This window comes from Triturus cristatus, chromosome 6 (assembly GCF_964204655.1).
Source record: "Triturus cristatus chromosome 6, aTriCri1.1, whole genome shotgun sequence".
NCBI classification, from domain to species: Eukaryota; Metazoa; Chordata; class Amphibia; order Caudata; family Salamandridae; genus Triturus; species Triturus cristatus.
Genome location: NC_140589.1, coordinates 1922826406 through 1922845401, shown reverse-complemented (window position 1 = coordinate 1922845401; position 18996 = coordinate 1922826406). Strand labels below are relative to the sequence as shown.

Below are 18996 nucleotides of genomic sequence, written 5' to 3'. Positions count from 1 at the left end.
TATGAATGCATGGTCACATTCAACACATTTATAGAGTTTCTCTCCTGTGTGAACATTCTGATATACTACATTTTGTAATCAATCCCTTGTCACATTCCATTCATTGATAAGGTTTCTCCCTAGTGTGGATTTGTTTATGCTGCATTAGCTTAATAAAGTCTTCCACAGGAAGAATAAACTCTGTACATACATTGGATTTCCTGCCATGTAGATTTTCAGATGTTGCTGCAGTTTTCCCTTTATTATGAATGCTTTGTGGTATTCAGAACATACATATGTTTTCTCCCCTGTGTGAACTTCCTGATCTTGTATTACATTTTGTTTTGTAATAGATCCCTTGTTACATTCTATAAATTCATGTGGTTTCTCCCCAGCGTGGACGCGGATATTCCTTTAATTCTCCCTTTATAATAAGTACCTTGTCACGTGCGGTGCAGTTGAATGGTCACCCTCCATTTGGAATAAAAATGCTATGTCACATTTTGTACAATTATATGGCTTCTTTCATGTGTGAACATTCTGATGCATTTTTAAACTTTGCTTTGTAATAACTGCTAAGTCACATTCAGTACAGCCATATCGTTTCTCACCAGTGTGAAATTTCTGATGTAGTATTTATCTTTGCCTAGTAATTAATGTGTTGTTGCATTATGCACATTCATAGGGTTTCTCTCCTACATGGACTATCTGATGTTGCATAAGATGCGACTTTCTAATAAATGCCTTCTCACATTCAGTCCAGTTGAATGGTCTCTCTCCGGTGGAGATCTTCTATTGTTGCTTCAGCTCTCCATTGATTAAAAAGGATTAGTCTCATTCTGTACATTGATATGGTTTCTCCCCAGTTTGGACCGTTTGATGTCGCTTCAACTGTTGATTTGTTATAAATGCTTTGCCACATTCTGTGCATTGATATGGTTTCTCCCCAGTGTGGATTTTCTGATGTTGTTGTAGCTCTCCATTAGTTATAAATGCTTTGTCACATTCTGTACATTTATATGGTTTCTCCCCAGTGTGGATTTTCTGATGTCGCTTTAGCGCTCCATTTGTTACAAATGCTTTGTCACATTCTGTACATTTATATGGTTTCTCCCCAGTGTGGAATTTCTGATGTTCCATGAGATGTGACTTTGTAATAAATGCTCTGTCACACTCTGTACATTGATATGGTTTCTCCCCAGTGTGGATTTTTTGATGTCGCTTTAGCTCTCCATTTGTTTTAAATGCTTTTTCACATTCTGTACATTGATATGCTTTCTCCCCAGTGTGGATTTTCTGATGTAGCTTTAGCTCTCCATTTGTTTTAAATGATTTGTCACATTCTGTACATTTATATGGTTTCTCCCCAGTGTGGATTTTCTCATGTCGCTTTAGCTCTCCATTTGTTTTAAATGATTTGTCACATTCTGTACATTGATATGGTTTCTCCCCAGTGTGAATTTTCTGATGTCGCTTTAGCCCTCCATTTGTTTTAAATGATTTGTCACATTCTGTACATTTATATGGTTTCTCCCTAGTGTAGATTTTCTGATGTCGCTTTAGCTCTACAAGTGTTATAAATGTCTTATCACATTCTGTACATTTATATGGTTTCTCCCCCGTGTGGATTTTGTGGTGTCGTTTAAGACCTTTACTTGTTTTGAATGATTTGTCACATTCTGTACATATATATGGTTTCTCCCCAGTGTGGATTTTATGATGTTGTTTTAGGTCTCCATTAGTTATAAATGCTTTGTCACAATCTGTACATTTATATGGTTTCTCCCCAGTGTGGACCTTTTGATGTCGCTTCAACTGTCGATTTGTTATAAATGCTTTGCCACATTCTGTGCATGTATATGGTTTCTCCTCTACATGGACACTCTGATGCTGCATTAGGTCTTTCATTGCAAAGAAACTTTTCCACAGTCAGTCCATCAATATGGTTCTTCTCCAGTATGATATTCTGATGTTGCACTTGCTTTCTCTCCCTAATAAATGTGTTGTCACTTTCTATATATTCATACGGTTTCTTTTCTGTGTGTTCTTTCTGATCCAGGTTAGCTCTTTCTTCGTAGTGAGAACCTTATCAGACTTGTTTCAGTATGTCAGTCTGTTATTTTGTCAATGTATATCAGGTGATCCCTAAGAGCCAAGTACAGACCACACTGGGCAGTTTGGATTTTCTGCTGTATAAAAAGACTTTGGCGAGGCATTAGCCTTCAAGGGAAGAAATTTCGAGGTGTACTGTTTTTACATCACTTCCTACACAAGTGATGTTTAATGCCTTCACCTTTTTTGTTCATTACTGTATTTATTTCACCTGTTGGAAAATAAAGTAAAAAAAAACACTGGATAAGCTTAAATGGTGGGTCCATCATGAAAATCTATTGGCATTTAATGAGACATTTAATTGACCACATAGACAAGTGTGCTGAAGAAATTCTAGATTACACTTTCAATGTAAAGATGCAATAGGCAGAGCAAGGGCATACGATCCTTCCTTGACGCCCTCCTATCGCGGAGTGTGGACTCAAGGATTAACCAAGACTCCAGTTGAGTCTTTTGTGTAGCACCACAGTTCTTCTACTACTCACAACAGGTATCCTAATGGGAACTATACAACTATGTGAATAACAAAATGCACATAAACCCAACAATAATACACCTGTATGTCATCTGACACCCGACTATGCTTGCTCCAACAGCTTTATTTAATTCATTTTTGCTGTGACATTTGAACTGTATATATTAGATCTATTTTCATGAAATACGTGTTCACTAAGAATTACAACAGTGAAATGTCTGCACGCATACAATGTTCAAACTCCATGAAGTGCTCAGCATGCGTGATTACATATGACAAATACCGGTGAAATTTGGATTTTTGTAAATATATAAAGTATATATGTGATTTTACCTGTTCTTCCCTATTTAGTACCAATCACCGATATTGTGCCTTAATTTCCACCTATTAACAGAGAATTCACCACTGTCATTAGCGCAGCAATACCACCATTGTGCCACACCTTCTAGTTCTTTACCTCCCACTGAGGTCTTTTTTCACTCTTTACCGATCACGGAACCGTAGCACCGGGTTGCTCAGTGCTGCGGTTTTCCTTAACTAGGTCTGCCTGTTTCCCTTGGCAAAAAGAGCAGGAAACCTTGTATATAACAATCTTCTCTGGATTAGGATCTCTGTCATTGTACCCGATCAAGCTGACTGACGCTGCTTTTTAGGTCTCGCCTGGCGTAGGCTGCGCAGACATGCGCAGTCTCGCTGGCGAGCTTTAATGATTTAGAGTAGATTTCACTAGCGGGGTCTAAGCCCCGCCCCTCTTTTCCATTGGCTGGCGTGGCTCGCTTTCCTTACGTTTGTGGTAAAAGGTTTCTTAACTTTATGGGGCCAAACACATGGCCCCATAAAGATAAGAATCCTTTTTGCAGGCGAGGCCTGTTTTTTTCCGCCGCCGCGTGCACATCTTCTGTCCCTTCCCTTTTGTGTAATGTAACGGTCTGGTCCGGGTCGAGTTCGCAAAAAAGGAGGTAATGGGAAAAAAAAAAAAAAAATGTAATGTATTTTCTGTACCTATTACCTAACATTGGAATAAGGGCACTATTAGGCAGGAGACAGTTACAATAAAGCCATATCTGGCTTTAAAAATATAGTCTCCTGTCTAAATCGAACATGTTAGCCAAATGTAACCATACTCACGCTCTACGATGGCCGACCTTGTTGCTCTTCGTAAAAGTAAAACCACAAATGAAACTGTAAATAAATGGCCGCCGCTTGCAAGTACGGGACTTTTAAAAGGAGGTACTGAATTTTATCCTACAAATTTGCTTAAAAGATTGATACGGGTGTTTCAATTCAGTGAAAGTATGTGAACATCCCATTCTACAATTACCGGAATACCCCTGCCCATCTCTTCTCTACTCTATCGGGGTAAATAACTTCTCCCTAGCGAGAGCCCATGGTCTCGGCCTTTAAATTGTTGAATCCTCCCAATGTAAAATGTCCCCCACTATCACTTTGCTTGTGCGAACCAGGCGTAATGGAAGTACATCCCATATGTGAGGTCGAGGCTTGACTCGCATGCGCTAACACAGTGTTAGGACTGTGTGTAAAGTCATTTGGTTTTGCCGCAGAAAGATGGCGGTTACCGGGAGCCTTTGTGCGGAGAAATTGAGAGAAAAACTGCAGCGAGAGCTCGAGGCCGAACACGTGGTAAGGAAGTTGTTATTACTAGGGTCTCATGGTCCAGTAAGAATGTGGGAGTAATTTGACTGGGGCGAACTGCCCCTTTTACCGGTGACCAGAAATTCCAAATGTCCCATTTCCATTAATTTTATTGTTTTAAAAACATCGTAGTTGTTTACATTTTTCACACCAAGACAAACGTACTTAAAGCAATTTCAATTGGGGAGGGGATATGGTCCGTCGGCTAGACTGCTGGCTTTGGTGCTGGAAACCAGGGTTCGAGTCTCGGGATCACGTCCCCATCCTGTGACTCTGGGCAAACCCCGTGCCTGAATGTGTAATGTTGTTTTGCATATTTATATAGCGCAAACTCGACCCGAAGGTATTGGAGCGCTTTACATGAGCACCGTATTTACATTACACATTCAGGCACGGGGAGATTAAATGATTTGCCCAGAATCACAGGATGTGGGCGTGACCTCAAAGCTCAAACTCTGGTTTCCTGCACCAAAGTCGGCAGTGTAAGTAAATCAGTTTAATGTAAATACGGTGCTTGTGTAAAGCGGTCCAATACCTTCGGGTCGACTTTGCGCTATATAAATCTGCAAAAAGAAAGCAAAATACATGGTGTTATTTTATGAATAATCCTATGATGTGGTCAACTCGACAAAATCTTATAATCTAACAAGCATTTGCAATGCAGCAAGTCTCGCATTTGTATAGCCAGAGCATTTGGTGTTTACAAATGACAGTGCGGTGAAAATCTGGGTCTGAGGGTTGTTATGAATTGGTAATTAGGGTGTGTGTGTGGTGTATGTGGAAAGCTTGCTGACAGTGAGGGATGTTTTAAGGGAAAACGAAGTAGCGCAAAAGTACTTTTATGTATACAGCGGAAGGGCCGGAAGCAATTTGCTGCCTGCCCTCTTCCCCCCCACAAGGCTAACATAAGAAAACAAGCATTGAAAATGCAATAGGTCTCGCCTTTTAAGTTAAAGCCACTTGCTTCACTATACAATTCCATTAACAAAACAAATGGCTTTATCTTAATCAAAGGCGAGACCTATTGCATTTTCAATGCTTGTTCTGAATCTACACGCAGAGCGCTGTCCCGCTTTTCTAATCTTCTACTGAGGTAAGAAATGGCACATCCAGGCCGCTTAGCGCTTGCGCTCAGCCCTTATTTTAGCATACTGACCCCTAGATCATTATTATTTGAATTTCCAGAGAAACTCCCAGTGCATTGTCACTGTTAATCCACAAAGGGATTCTACAACGCTACGGCTGTGGCGTAAAATTAATTGAGCCCCTCTGGCCTATCTACATACCCTATTGGATTGACAGCCTGTCCTCACATTGAGGTAAGAACCTCGGTGAAACTTGTATTTGATTATACACAGCGCATTGTCCAATTATGAGTAATTGCAACATTCTTCTTTGCTTCTTTTCTCACAATCATAGTACCCAGACGGGTCCTCATGTGAGCAAACCCTTTTCCTCTATACTTCACGTGTGGCACATCCTTTTCACAAGGCTGCACAATCATAAATTCAGGTACCTTTTATCCAACTGCCTTTATTTTCCTTTTTTCGCATTTGTGTCGGTCTATGAGCCTTATGCTCTTTATATTTCATTTCCATTTAGATCTCCCTTCATCAGTAGTCTTGAAGAGACCCAACATTGTTTTGAGGGTCGAAACGCTGTCGACAAACAGAAGAAGCGAACCATTTTCCCATCACATATCATTGTATTTAGCAGCTGTTCACATGGAATTATTTTGATAATGGTCGACTTGTACAAACTGTGTAAACCTTGTATATAATATTCACATTGTCACTTAGGTTTAGGTTCCCTTTGTCACTTGGGACACTATGCACAAATTTTGTTTTGGATGTATAATGTTTACTCCTAACTTTATTGTTTGAAAAGTTCATAGAATATACAACACTGGCAAAGTTAAGGAGTCTCACCTTTTAGACATACGGGCTTTCTCAATGCTGCACAACATCAAGAAAGATCAAGCATTTGCCATGCAATAGGTCTCGCATTTTTTAGAGTTGGAGCTAAAAGTGTAAAAATAAATATGTTTTACTTATGCGTTTAGTAGTGGATGGATGTGATGGCAATTGTGTGTTTTACAATTAATTTATAAGCAAGCGTATTGATTGTGTTTCTGGTGTATGGGGCTTACAGGGATACAGTTTAAAGCAATCCTGGATTTGTTTTCGCAAATGAATACTATGCAGTTATTAAGGACACAACGAGAATGCTTTATTACACAAAGGCAAATGCCGGGTATGGACATATTTAACCCGAGAGAATAAGAGTCACCTGATTATTTTATTTGTGGATATTTAATAACGTTAAGCAGTATAGTGCTAATTTTACCTGGTTTTTAACACTCCGTTGGGTGCCTGCTACGAATCTGGTGCGATTATCCCTAGGGGTCCACAACAAGCAGAAGAAAGAGAAAATTCCAGGTTGTAACCAGTAGGGTTGTGCACAGACTAATGAAGCATAGCTGGAGGTTGTAATGATAGGATGAACATGAAGACAGACTGGGGACGCACAGGATGCATAGGCATGTGGAGCAAAGACACGATGAGCAGGGCTACAGTGAGACAATGTGAACTGAAGCAGACACAGGAATTACAGGTTATGAAGGCAGCGATACATAAACCAAAGGGGGTGCATTTGGGGGGTGGACAATCGGAGCACGGGGTATCAACAAGGCATAAGGTAAGAAGAAGAGGATGAACACCCCTCTAGGCACAGAGACTGGGGGTGCAAGCAATGGCTACACAGTGGGAGTGAAGATGACTGGTGAGAGCTAGCATATGGCAGGGAGGCAGGGATACAGTGAGCACATACAGCTGTGGAAAAACCGAAGTGATGTATCACTGCGTGAACCCATTAGGAGGTAGCAAAGCAGTGTCCTATAATTTTTACTCTCATCGTCCTAAATTTACACCAATGCCAGTTGGTCACCCTAGGTGATAGAGATGCATAGAGTTCCTTGGTGGGCCCAGGAGAGGGGGCAAAGGCTAGTGCCTGAGAGGAGGTAAAGGCAAGGCAAGCAGAGTGCTTTAGGTGAAGGAGACAAAGAAAGTGCTCCGGGGAGAAGGGGCAGTGAGGATTGCTTCAAGGGAAGGACATTGTAAAAGAAAAACCCAGCGCTGGTGAATCGCATTCTCAATGACATGGAGTCATCACGTAAACCTACCTGGTCAGTAAAGCCTTTGAGGGTGGAGCCATGCCAGGTTTTCACAATATCCACCTGAATCTTATTTACATGCAATAATGAAAATGGGAACCAGAATGGGAGTGTAGTCTGGCCCTCGTCAACCTGCGTTGGGTGACCTTAATTTATAAACAATTAGAAAGCATTATTACTATGTATTAGACCTGGCACCTTGGTGTGAGTCTCCCTTCCACTTTTTGTTGCTGTGCCTCATGTGTTTTGCTGGTGTTAGCTGCTCAGAGCACTGTGCCACTGCCAACCAGTGCCACAGTGCAAGTGCTCCCTGTATAAAATGTATATGTTGGTTGGATTCCATGATTGGCTTTTTTGGTTTACTATCAGACCCCAGGAGTGCCCAGGGCTTGTAAATCCAAATGCTGCTAGTGGGCTTGCAGCACTGGTTGTGCCACCCACAGAAGCAGCCTTGTAAAATGTGTCTAAGGTCTGCCATTGCAGAACCTGCGTGCAGTCTGGTACTGACATGCTGACTGGGCAAGTGCACCCACTTGCCAGTCCCTAAACCTTCCCTTTACTTCATGTGAGTCACCCCTATGGTAGGCCCAAGGGCAGGGTGCATTGTAAGCATAAGGTAGGACAAGCCCTGATGTGTGTGGCATGTCCTAATAGTGAATTACAGCCATTTTCGTTTTTCACTATTGCAAGGCTACCTGTTCTCCATAGGCCAGAATGGGCTGTTAGAATTGTTACATTCTATGTTCCTAACAGACCCAGGGAACATGGTAGAATTTCGAGTTTAGTATGCCTGAACTCAAAATAATAAAATACATCTTTTAGTAAAGTTTATTTTAATATTCTGTGTTTGCAAATACCACTTTTAGAAAGCTGGTATTTGCTTGCCTAACCATTTCAGCCCGCCTCTGCTATGATGTGTATCTGCTGTCTGGTTTCTGTGAGTGACAGGGCTGGGGAATTCCAGAGGGTCAGGGCTAGGTAGCCTGGTGGTGAAGAGAGATTGACATCCAGATGGGTGGGAGGAGTGCATCTGGACTCTGAATAGGACGGTGCTCTGCCACCACAATGCTGGCTCCACCTCCTGTGGAGCGGCTGAGGTCTCTGCCCTGCACCTTGAATGGAAAGTCAGAGACATGTCAACAAAGGGCTCAGGAACTGGTTCTGGCTGGGCAAAGGCCTCTCTACCCCAGAGGAACAAAGGAATTAAGGGTATAAGTATTGGGACCCTGCTCCCAAGAAATTAGATCCTGCTTGACAAGAAGAACCTCTGCCTGAGGAGAAGGAACTGGGAAAGCTGTAGGAGGAGTACTGTCCCTGACCTGGGGGACTGACCTGCAGTGATTGCCTTGCTGCTGAAGGAGAGGAGAAAGACTACAAAGAAACTTTGCTTCAACTTGTGCTGAAAGATCTCCAAGGGCTTGTGAGTGAGCTTGCCCCCTGAACTAAGTCCCAGGACCAGTGGACTTCATCCGCCTCACAATCCGCTGCTGGAAATGCTGTTTTCAACATTTGCAGAGGCCGGGAGCTGGGTACGCTTCGTACCGCCAAATCGCATCTAGCAACGCACACCGTACCCCGCCGGTCCGCTTCGAACAACACGTACTACGATCCATAGATCGCACCGTGACTAGCTGACTTCGCCACGTACAACGCTGCGCTTCATCGAACCATCTTGGTGGGTACGACCCGCACCATGCGCTGAAGTCAAGGCTGCCGATCATATCGAAGGAGGGAGTACGCACCATACGTAAGCTCCTAATTGCAGCCGAAGACTGAGAGCCGCTCCCGCAGTACGGCTCGTACGCCGCAGCGAACAGAAGCACCGTACAACATCCCGTCCCCTCAAGCAACGCGACTCAGGCCCCCAAAGAGCCGTAAGCTCGCACCGCAAAAGGAGGACATCTCAGCGTACCACGCTTTGCTTTCACCGCAGCATCCGTGACTAACTCTTCAAAGTTAAGGTACTGTGTACGTTCGCACCGTAGGGTGTACGCTTCGCACCGAAGCGTCCGTAACGCTTATAGACTCATTCTGTAGGCCAATTCATCCCCGTACGGGCCGAACTAAGAAGAACGAAGCGCACAGAACTTTTAAAGTACGCTGTATCCAAGAACTGCTTATTGCTAATAGTATTGTGGGCCTTTTTATCGTTATTTGGTCTTGTGCTAAACCTGATATAAAAATACTTATTTTTTGATAATCCCAGTGTGGAGTCCATTTGTGGGGTTGTCACTGAGTTACTGTATGTGGTCGCAAATGCTTAACCTATAACGCTCTGAGATAGGCCTTGTCTGCTCGCGCCAAGCTACCTAGAGGGTGAGCAGGGGTTATTGTAGGAGTGTACCCCTTTACCCTGACTAGAGGAGAGGGTCCCTGCTTGACACAAGTACCCACCTGTGCCAACCAGAGATCTCCAATTCTATCACTATGCTTCCACAAGAAGAGCAGGCATCTTTTTGATGCTAATAATCATATCCAAAATTAAACTCACTTTTATAAAAAAAAAAAAAAAAATGCTCTAGCTAGGAAGGCATGTGTTATTGATATGTATTGAATGACTAGATTATTGCCACAAATAGAAAAGTACCCGACTACTGGAACTGGAAGGGATTTAGCGTATGACAACTCTACAGAGGGTTCATTTTACAAAGTTGAGTTTTTAACAAACCAGGTAGGTTCAAGAGCCCACTTCAGAGAATGGAGCATACTTCAGAGGTCAAAAGGTTTGAACGCCAGTGTGGCTGACTAAGACCATTGTTTCAAAGGTCGTGCAAATTTGGCTGTGATAGTAGTGCTTATATATCAAAAGGGGGGGGGGGAGTAGAAGCGTTCTGGGGGCCCCACTCAGCTTCCGGATATATATCACTAAATCAAAAAGGAGTGGAGCCAAGAGGCCTCAAAGGATCTGGCATCAATATGTAGAAGACCCTCAACAGCAATTATCCGCCATTGGTATTTTTGTTGCCATTGGCGTAATCTTGGCTGATAGCATCATCATCTGGTCTTTTGTTGGCCTCCACGAGGAGGAGATCCTCTAAAACTGGTTAGGATCTAGTTTGTGCAGAATACAAAATGTTAAATTACCTCTTTATCATGTGGTGCAATTTATTCACAGAAATTATAGGGTAAGATTAAAAAAAGGTGGATGTGAAATATGGGACGTAAAATAAAGATTATGAGAATTTTTATGCTTGTGGGAGAATGTACTTTCATCACATGACTGAGAATTAAAGACGTCATGGTTGTTTTTTATTCTCGGAGGGACAGATTAGGGAATGAGTAAGGGCGTAATCACACAACGAGAGGTAATGAAACATTTTTTAAAGCGTAAGAACATGCGGAAAACAGTCTGTAAATTCAAACATATGTTGTGCTGAGGTTTTTTTTCTGCAATAGAAAAAGCCACATCTGCACGTGCATCCAAAAGGGGACCATTTTTACAAAGTCCCCAAGGTTTTTCAAATTAAGCACAAAAAACATGGATTGTGTTTCGATGCCACCCTGCATTTATTTGCGGTTCAATCTCGCCATTTCTCCCGTGCATTTATGACGAGGGAAATGACATTTTTTGGGAACAGCGCTTGTTATTTTCACACTTGACTGCCCAAGCCAGTCAGGCTTTTAACAGCCATTCACAGCCTCCAGATAACTGCACGGCTCAGGGGAGGGGGATGCAAGCACATCCCACCCTTTGATGGGCTTGGAATGGAGAGGGGACCATGTGCCTGGAGCCCTGGCCCCCGAACTGCAGCCAGACGAGCCCAGTGGGAAGTCAGTGCAGGCAGACCGAGCGCCCACAGTATACTCATCTGCTGTCCATCGGACCTGCAGGAGCAGCTGATGTCTAGACGTCTCTTTAACCTGCCGCCGGCTCACTGGTGAGTTGGAGCAAGGTTCATCCCTGCCGTAGCTCTCTGGCGAGACTCATTCAATGTTTACTCACAAGGTTCTTTCCCTGCTGTAGCTCTCTGGCGGAGACTCATTCAATGTTTACTCACAAGGTTCCTGCCCTGCTGTTGCTCTCTGGCCGAGACTCATTCAATGTTTACTCACAAGGTTCCTGCCCTGCTGTTGCTCTCTGGCGAGACTCATTCAATGTTTACTCACAAGATTCCTGCCCTGCTGTAGCTCTCTGGAAAAGACTCATTCAAGGTTTACTCACAAGGTTCTTTCCCTGCTGTAGCTCTCTGGCGGAGACTCATTCAATGTTTACTCACAAGGTTCCTTCCCTGCTTTAACTCTCTGGCCGAGACTCATTCAATGTTTACTCACGCTCCTCCTTGAAGCCGCACGCGTAGCACTCACTGGGTTTGCACAACTCTGCCGTTATCTCAGCCGAAGAGGCGGTGCTGCTCAAATTAAATAAGCATTTGCAATGCAATAGGAAAACGCCTTTACAATGGAGGTAAATAAATATCATGCATTTGCCTCGCACTTTTTTAGCGCACATTTTTTACCACGATTATACATTTACAACGCATACCAATACAACAAATTTAAGGTAAGTTAGGGGAGTGGGCGGTCTAAATATAAAAACAATGCGGGGTATTGGAATGCGATGAAAATGCATAATCGCGGTAAAAAAATGCAGGCAATATATTTATCAGCATTGTACCGTTGTACAACCCTATGCAATAGGTAACACATTTGCGAGAGTTTAAGCTATTAGAATTGTAAATGACAGTGCCTTTTATTTATCTGTTTTGATAATTAACACATAAATAAAAGGTACTGTCATTTAAAATGCCAATAGCTCAAATTCTTGTAAATGCGAGACCTATTTCATTTCAAAGAAGCGGCCGTCATTATCCCGGGCTGCTTGGAAAGTGAATGATCGCATGGTGCATTGAATGTTACAGGAAAGCATGTCGAGCCTGTAGTATGAGCAACTCATTAAAGTACTGTTTACAGACTAAATAAGACATACCATGTAACAACAGAAGTAAGAGGGTAAGTCCACATGGGAGGTTACAAATGAAGACAAGGCGGTACTAAGGAGGGACAAACAAGCCTGTTAACAAATCAGAAGTCAGCATGTACGAAGAACATTGACACAAGCCAATGACAAATATGGGTAACAGTGGGCAGGGTTTCGCGTCTATTCTCGAATACAGCATGCCTCACAGACCAGCACATGCACTGCCCAAGCTCGACCTAAAAAGTCAGTCCTCACAGTGGTGTGTGTCTTGTTTTGTCAGTGTTTACTACCACTGGGAGGAGCTACCAGTATATGTGAAAAAATAAAACACACACACTATAAATACTTAGATTTTGAAATATACTGGTTTATGCAAAGAAGAGGAATCCGAAAATGACCCCGTGCAGGTTTGCATTTCTACGCATGTTTAGAATGTGTCATGTGGAAGGTCAGTGAAGGCCCTTGAGGGAGTGAAATGCTGGAGAATGATGTCAACAAGCAGCATCTCAGTCTGGAAGAATGAGTGACGTGCCTTGGAATTCCTGCCATGGATGCCCGAGTCTCAAGACAACACACAGATGCCCCTCTGACCCACATATGAATGTGAGGTGAGGGTACCAGCAACCCACCATGTAGCCCATAGGCCAGCGGTTGCTAGGGTATACAAGTGTGTCAAACTGGGCCAGTGCTTTTGGGACCCTGGAGTAAATCATACGCACCAATTACCTGCCCTTTATTTTTTCATTGCCTGCAAGTCCATCACCGTCTGAAAGCGACCTATAGATGCTGAGTCACCCTGCTGCTGTACCCACTCTGGCGTGAGTAGCTCTGTAGTCCATCACCGTCTGAAAGCGATCTATAGATGCTGAGTCACCCTGCTGCTGTCCCCTCCCTGGCGTGAGTAGCCCCGTGGTCCCTCATTGTCTGAAAGCGACCTATAGATGCTGAGCCACCCTGCTGCTGTCCCCTCCATGGCGTGAGTAGCCCCGTGGTCCCTCATCGTCTGAAAGCGACCTATAGATGCTGAGTCACCCTGCTGCTGTCCCCACCCTGGCGTGAGTAGCCCCGTAGTCCATCACCATCTGAAAGCGATCTATAGATGCTGAGTCACCCTGCTGCTGTTCCCTCTGGCGTGAGTAGCCCCGTGGTCCCTCACCATCTGAAAGCGACCTATAGATGCTGAGTCACCCTGTTGCTGTCCCCATGCTGGCGTGAGTAGCCCCGTGGTCCCTCACTGTCTGAAAGCGACCTATAGATGCTGAGTCATCCTGCTGCTGTCCCCATGCTGGCGTGAGTAGCCCTGTGGTCCCTCACCGTCTGAAAGTGACCTATAGATGCTGAGTCACCCTGCTGCTGTCCCTCCCCTGGCATGAGTAGCCCTGTGGTCACTCACCGTCGGAAAGTGACCTATAGATGCTGAGTCACCCTGTTGCTGTCCCCATGCTGGCGTGAATAGCCCTGCGGTCCCTCACCGTCTGAAAGCGACCAATAGATGCTGAGTCACCTTGCTGCTGTCCCCATGCTGGCGTGAGTAGCCCTGTGGTCCCTCACTGCCTGAAAGCGACCTATAGATGCTGAGTCACCCTGCTGCTGTCCCCATGCTGGCGTGAGTATCCCTGTGGTCCCTCACCGTCTGAAAGCGACCTATAGATGCTGAGTCTCCCTGCTGCTGTCCCCATGCTGGCGTGAGTAGCCCTGTGGTCCCTCACCGTCTGAAAGTGACCTATAGATGCTGAGTCACCCTGCTGCTGTCCCCATGCTGGCGTGAGTAGCCCGTGGTCCCTCACCGTCTGAAAGCGACCGTCTGAAAGCGACCTATAGATGCTGAATCACCCTGTTGTTGTCCCCATTCTGGTGTGAGTAGCCAAGTGGTCCCTCACCGTCTGAAAGCAACCTATAGATGCTGAGTCACCCTGCTGCTGTCCCTCCCCTGGCGTGAGTAGCCCTGTGGTCCCTCACCGTCTGAAAGCGACCTATAGATACTGAGTCACCCTGTTGCTATCCCCATGCTGGCATGAGTAGCCCTGTGGTCCCTCACCATCTGAATGCAACCTACAGATGCTGAGTCACCCTGTTGCTGTCCCCATGCTGGCGTGAGTAGCCCTGTGGTCCCTCACTGTCTGAAAGCAACCTATAGATGCTGAGTCACCCTGTTGCTGTCCCCATGCTGGCGTGAGTAGCCCCGTGGTCCCTCATCGTCTGAAAGCGACCTATAGATGCTGAGTCACCCTGCTGCTGTCCCCACCCTGGCGTGAGTAGCCCCGTAGTCCATCACCATCTGAAAGCGATCTATAGATGCTGAGTCACCCTGCTGCTGTTCCCTCTGGCGTGAGTAGCCCCGTGGTCCCTCACCATCTGAAAGCGACCTATAGATGCTGAGTCACCCTGTTGCTGTCCCCATGCTGGCATGAGTAGCCCCGTGGTCCCTCACTGTCTGAAAGCGACCTATAGATGCTGAGTCATCCTGCTGCTGTCCCCATGCTGGCGTGAGTAGCCCTGTGGTCCCTCACCGTCTGAAAGTGACCTATAGATGCTGAGTCACCCTGCTGCTGTCCCTCCCCTGGCATGAGTAGCCCTGTGGTCACTCACCGTCGGAAAGTGACCTATAGATGCTGAGTCACCCTGTTGCTGTCCCCATGCTGGCGTGAATAGCCCTGCGGTCCCTCACCGTCTGAAAGCGACCAATAGATGCTGAGTCACCTTGCTGCTGTCCCCATGCTGGCGTGAGTAGCCCTGTGGTCCCTCACTGCCTGAAAGCGACCTATAGATGCTGAGTCACCCTGCTGCTGTCCCCATGCTGGCGTGAGTATCCCTGTGGTCCCTCACCGTCTGAAAGCGACCTATAGATGCTGAGTCTCCCTGCTGCTGTCCCCATGCTGGCGTGAGTAGCCCTGTGGTCCCTCACCGTCTGAAAGTGACCTATAGATGCTGAGTCACCCTGCTGCTGTCCCCATGCTGGCGTGAGTAGCCCGTGGTCCCTCACCGTCTGAAAGCGACCGTCTGAAAGCGACCTATAGATGCTGAATCACCCTGTTGTTGTCCCCATTCTGGTGTGAGTAGCCAAGTGGTCCCTCACCGTCTGAAAGCAACCTATAGATGCTGAGTCACCCTGCTGCTGTCCCTCCCCTGGCGTGAGTAGCCCTGTGGTCCCTCACCGTCTGAAAGCGACCTATAGATACTGAGTCACCCTGTTGCTATCCCCATGCTGGCATGAGTAGCCCTGTGGTCCCTCACCATCTGAATGCAACCTACAGATGCTGAGTCACCCTGTTGCTGTCCCCATGCTGGCGTGAGTAGCCCTGTGGTCCCTCACTGTCTGAAAGCAACCTATAGATGCTGAGTCACCCTGTTGCTGTCCCCATGCTGGCGTGAGTAGCCCTGTGGTGCCTCACCGTCTGAAAGCGACCTATAGATGCTGAGTCACCCTGCTGCTGTCCCTCCCCTGGCGTGAGTAGCCCCGTGGTCCCTCACCGTCTAAAAGCGACCTATAGATGCTGAGTTACCCTGCTGCTGTCCCCATGCTGGTGTGAGTAGCCCTGTGGTCTCTCACTGTCTGAAAGCGACCTTGAGATGCTGAGTCACCCTGCTGCTGTCCCCATGCTGGCGTGAGTAGCCCTGTGGTCCCTCACCGTCTGAAAGCGACCTATAGATGCTGAGTCACCCTGTTGCTGTCCCCATGCTGGTGTGAGTAGCCCTGTGGTCCCTCACCGTCTGAAAGCGACCTATAGATGCTGAGTCACCCTGTTGCTATCCCCATGCTGGCGTGAGTAGCCCTGTGGTCCCTCACCATCTGAATGCAACCTACAGATGCTGAGTCACCCTGTTGCTGTCCCCATGCTGGCGTGAGTAGCCCTGTGGTCCCTCACTGTCTGAAAGCGACCTATAGACGCTGAGTCACCCTATTGCTGTCCCCATGCTGGCGTGAGTAGCCCCGTTGTCCCTCACCATCTGAAAGCGACCTATAGATGCTGAGTCACCCTGCTGCTGTCCCCCCCCTGGCGTGAGTAGCCCTGTGCCAAACTTCCGCTAATGTATACCAGGAAGCAGACAAGTGGATGGTGCGAACGGGAAGACAGTCTGAACAAAATCTAATCCCAGTGGGGATTACCCAGCACCCAGATTGGAAGTATTGCTGGGATGCAGGAGAGGAAATGTAGGTAGCTTTAATACACTTTGTCAGCTAGAGTCCTCCCACAAGTGTACCCCACACCTTGAGGACACTGCCCCCCTATAAGGGCAACCACTCACCCCAGGCTGGACCAGCGATGGGGCAGGCAGTCTCATAACAATCAGTGAAGCGTCCTGAGGTACCCACTGGTTATGCTGAGGGACATTCCCGTTACCTGGCCACTAAGTTTGCACCTCCCCCGAATTATTGCTACTACTGTAGTGACCCAATGTTGCGTCATCGTCTAGTACCTTTGGGTAATTGTCTTTTGTGTCAGTCAGCCCCCTGCTCATTTAACCATATTAAAATCCTTGCAGTAACTACATGATTTTTAGGATGATAGATTGATAGACCCAACAGTGTTTGATCCTGTGACTATGAGGTTGAAGCCATCACCACACCCAGCAGGTGAATCGGTCTAGGTTTTCTTTGCCATGACCCCTCCTCTGCCCTTTGAGATCCCCATAAAACCTGCAAGTGGCCATGTGGCCGGCACCCAAGCGGGACCTGCCAGTCCTATTTAACCTTCATATCCTTGCAGCATAGCGGCACTCACTGCTGTAGATGTCTTGGTGCAGCCAATACTCGCCCCTATTGAAATCAGTAATTATTTAAACTAATTTAAACTAGGGGTGGGCGGAATTTGCGACATTCACTTTCGCAAATTATTGCAAAAATGTTAAAAATCTCCGCAAACACACGGAAATATCGCGAAGATGCGGAAGTTTTTTTTCCGCCCGTTCGCGGTATTTTCTGCATGGTCGCGGCTCGCCAACTTACCCATGCGGTTGCTCGTGGCCGCGGCCATCTTGTTTTCACTTGTCTTGCGGTGCATGATCGCGAGAAGAAAGACGTGATCTTGCGACGAATGACATTACTGCGGGCGCGAACTGTCGCGAAACAGTGCAAATGGCTACCAACAATCCAACATCTCGTGGAGAATGCGACCGGATCGGGAAAACTTGTCGGCGAACGAGAATGTATTATTTTACAGCGCGAGCAAGCAAAAAAATTCCGGTAAAATGCGGGTTGCGGAAATTTTGACATTTTCGCGCTCTCCGCGGAACGCGAAAATGTCAAATTATCGCAATTTCCGCGAGCGGAACGGAATTTTAGCCCAGGCCTAATTTAAACAGTGTATATGAATGAAACAAAGCACCGTTAATTTGAAAATTTCACACCTACTGTAATGTGACACGTTTTGGACTTGTCCGTCAGATTAAGTTGGTCAATTCGAGTGACCAGGCACATGGAACCAAGTATGGACGCTAAGTGACCCCAATTGAACAGACAGCAGCTTAGTGTGGGTGGGTTGCCCAAATGTAGCTTGGATATGGTGGAATTATCATCCCCCCCACATGCAGCAAGTTACTGTACAGCTCTGTCCCCACCCTCACCAGGTTGTAAATATTAGCAATGTGAGTGGTCCAAATAACATCAATGTCAAGTCTAGGATTCACAGGTTATGTTCCATACGCAGCCCCCCTTCTGGAGGGTCCTGCAAGGACCCCCCTGCCTCACTGAGTGAAACCTAGCTACTTTGCACTCAGCGCACATGCATGCCTTTCAGAAAAACTCTAGCCACAGCTTGGCACACTGCCGCTAAGGGAGGGTACAATCTGCTGCACCCGGCTCTATGGGGCCAACTGGTAACGTTTTGGGTGGCCAGGAGCTTTTGTATAATTATTTTTTCAATTGCATCTGACTGGAGGGGGGCATATAGAATGACTTTGTCCTGCAGCTATGTGAAATAACAAAACTGTCAGCCTAGACCGGCCACATTCCTTTCTATGGACAGGATCGAGCACCATGCCCCCAGGCGTGCACGGAGTGCCTGCTAGGGTTTAGAGGACATACATACAGAGCTGCGACTAACATAGCATTAAAGTGCAGCGCTCAATCGTTCCCGAATAATAATTGTGAGAAGGTGGCCTGGTATATGCTGTCCACTAATTAAAGTGGGCACCTTGTTCCAGTCCAAATGACCCTTATGATGTTCAAGGTCAAAGATAACCTTTAGAAAGCTATCCTAGTGGTAGCCGTGGAGAGCAGCCTTCAGGCTTAATCTTGAAGGAATGTAAAGCAGCTTGTTTTACCAGAATATCACCTCCTGAATGACTAAATGAAAGGAGAACCACAAAGTGTTTATATAAAAATATGTATTACAAAACACTCTCTCCTATTCTCTAACTGAGAATAGAACACAAAGCACACAATACGATATCAATAGAACAGTTGTAAGTAGCACAATACACAGCGTTGCTCCCGGGGGAGACTGAACCATATACTAAAAAAATGGTATAACAACCACAACTTAAATAGTCACAGTGCCTAGAGCACGTAAAATCACTGGGACCCCAAGGAACCACTGTTAGAAATGGGGGTCTCTAGTTGGCAATGGCTGGCCACTGTCCAAGTAGGGACCCTTCTTCCTAAGTCAGAGTAAGCAGCCTACACCCTTTGATAACCCCTGCTCAACCCTGTGGTAACGTAGCACGAGCAGCTAGGCTTATCTCAGA

The 18996-nt window shown here is 46.0% G+C and overlaps 1 pseudogene; it reads right to left on the bottom strand.

The window, feature by feature from the left end:
- Positions 1-648: 648 nt before the first annotated feature.
- LOC146822483 (uncharacterized) lies at positions 649-1887 on the bottom strand (annotated as a pseudogene).
- Between the last annotated feature and the right edge of the window lie 17109 nt (positions 1888-18996).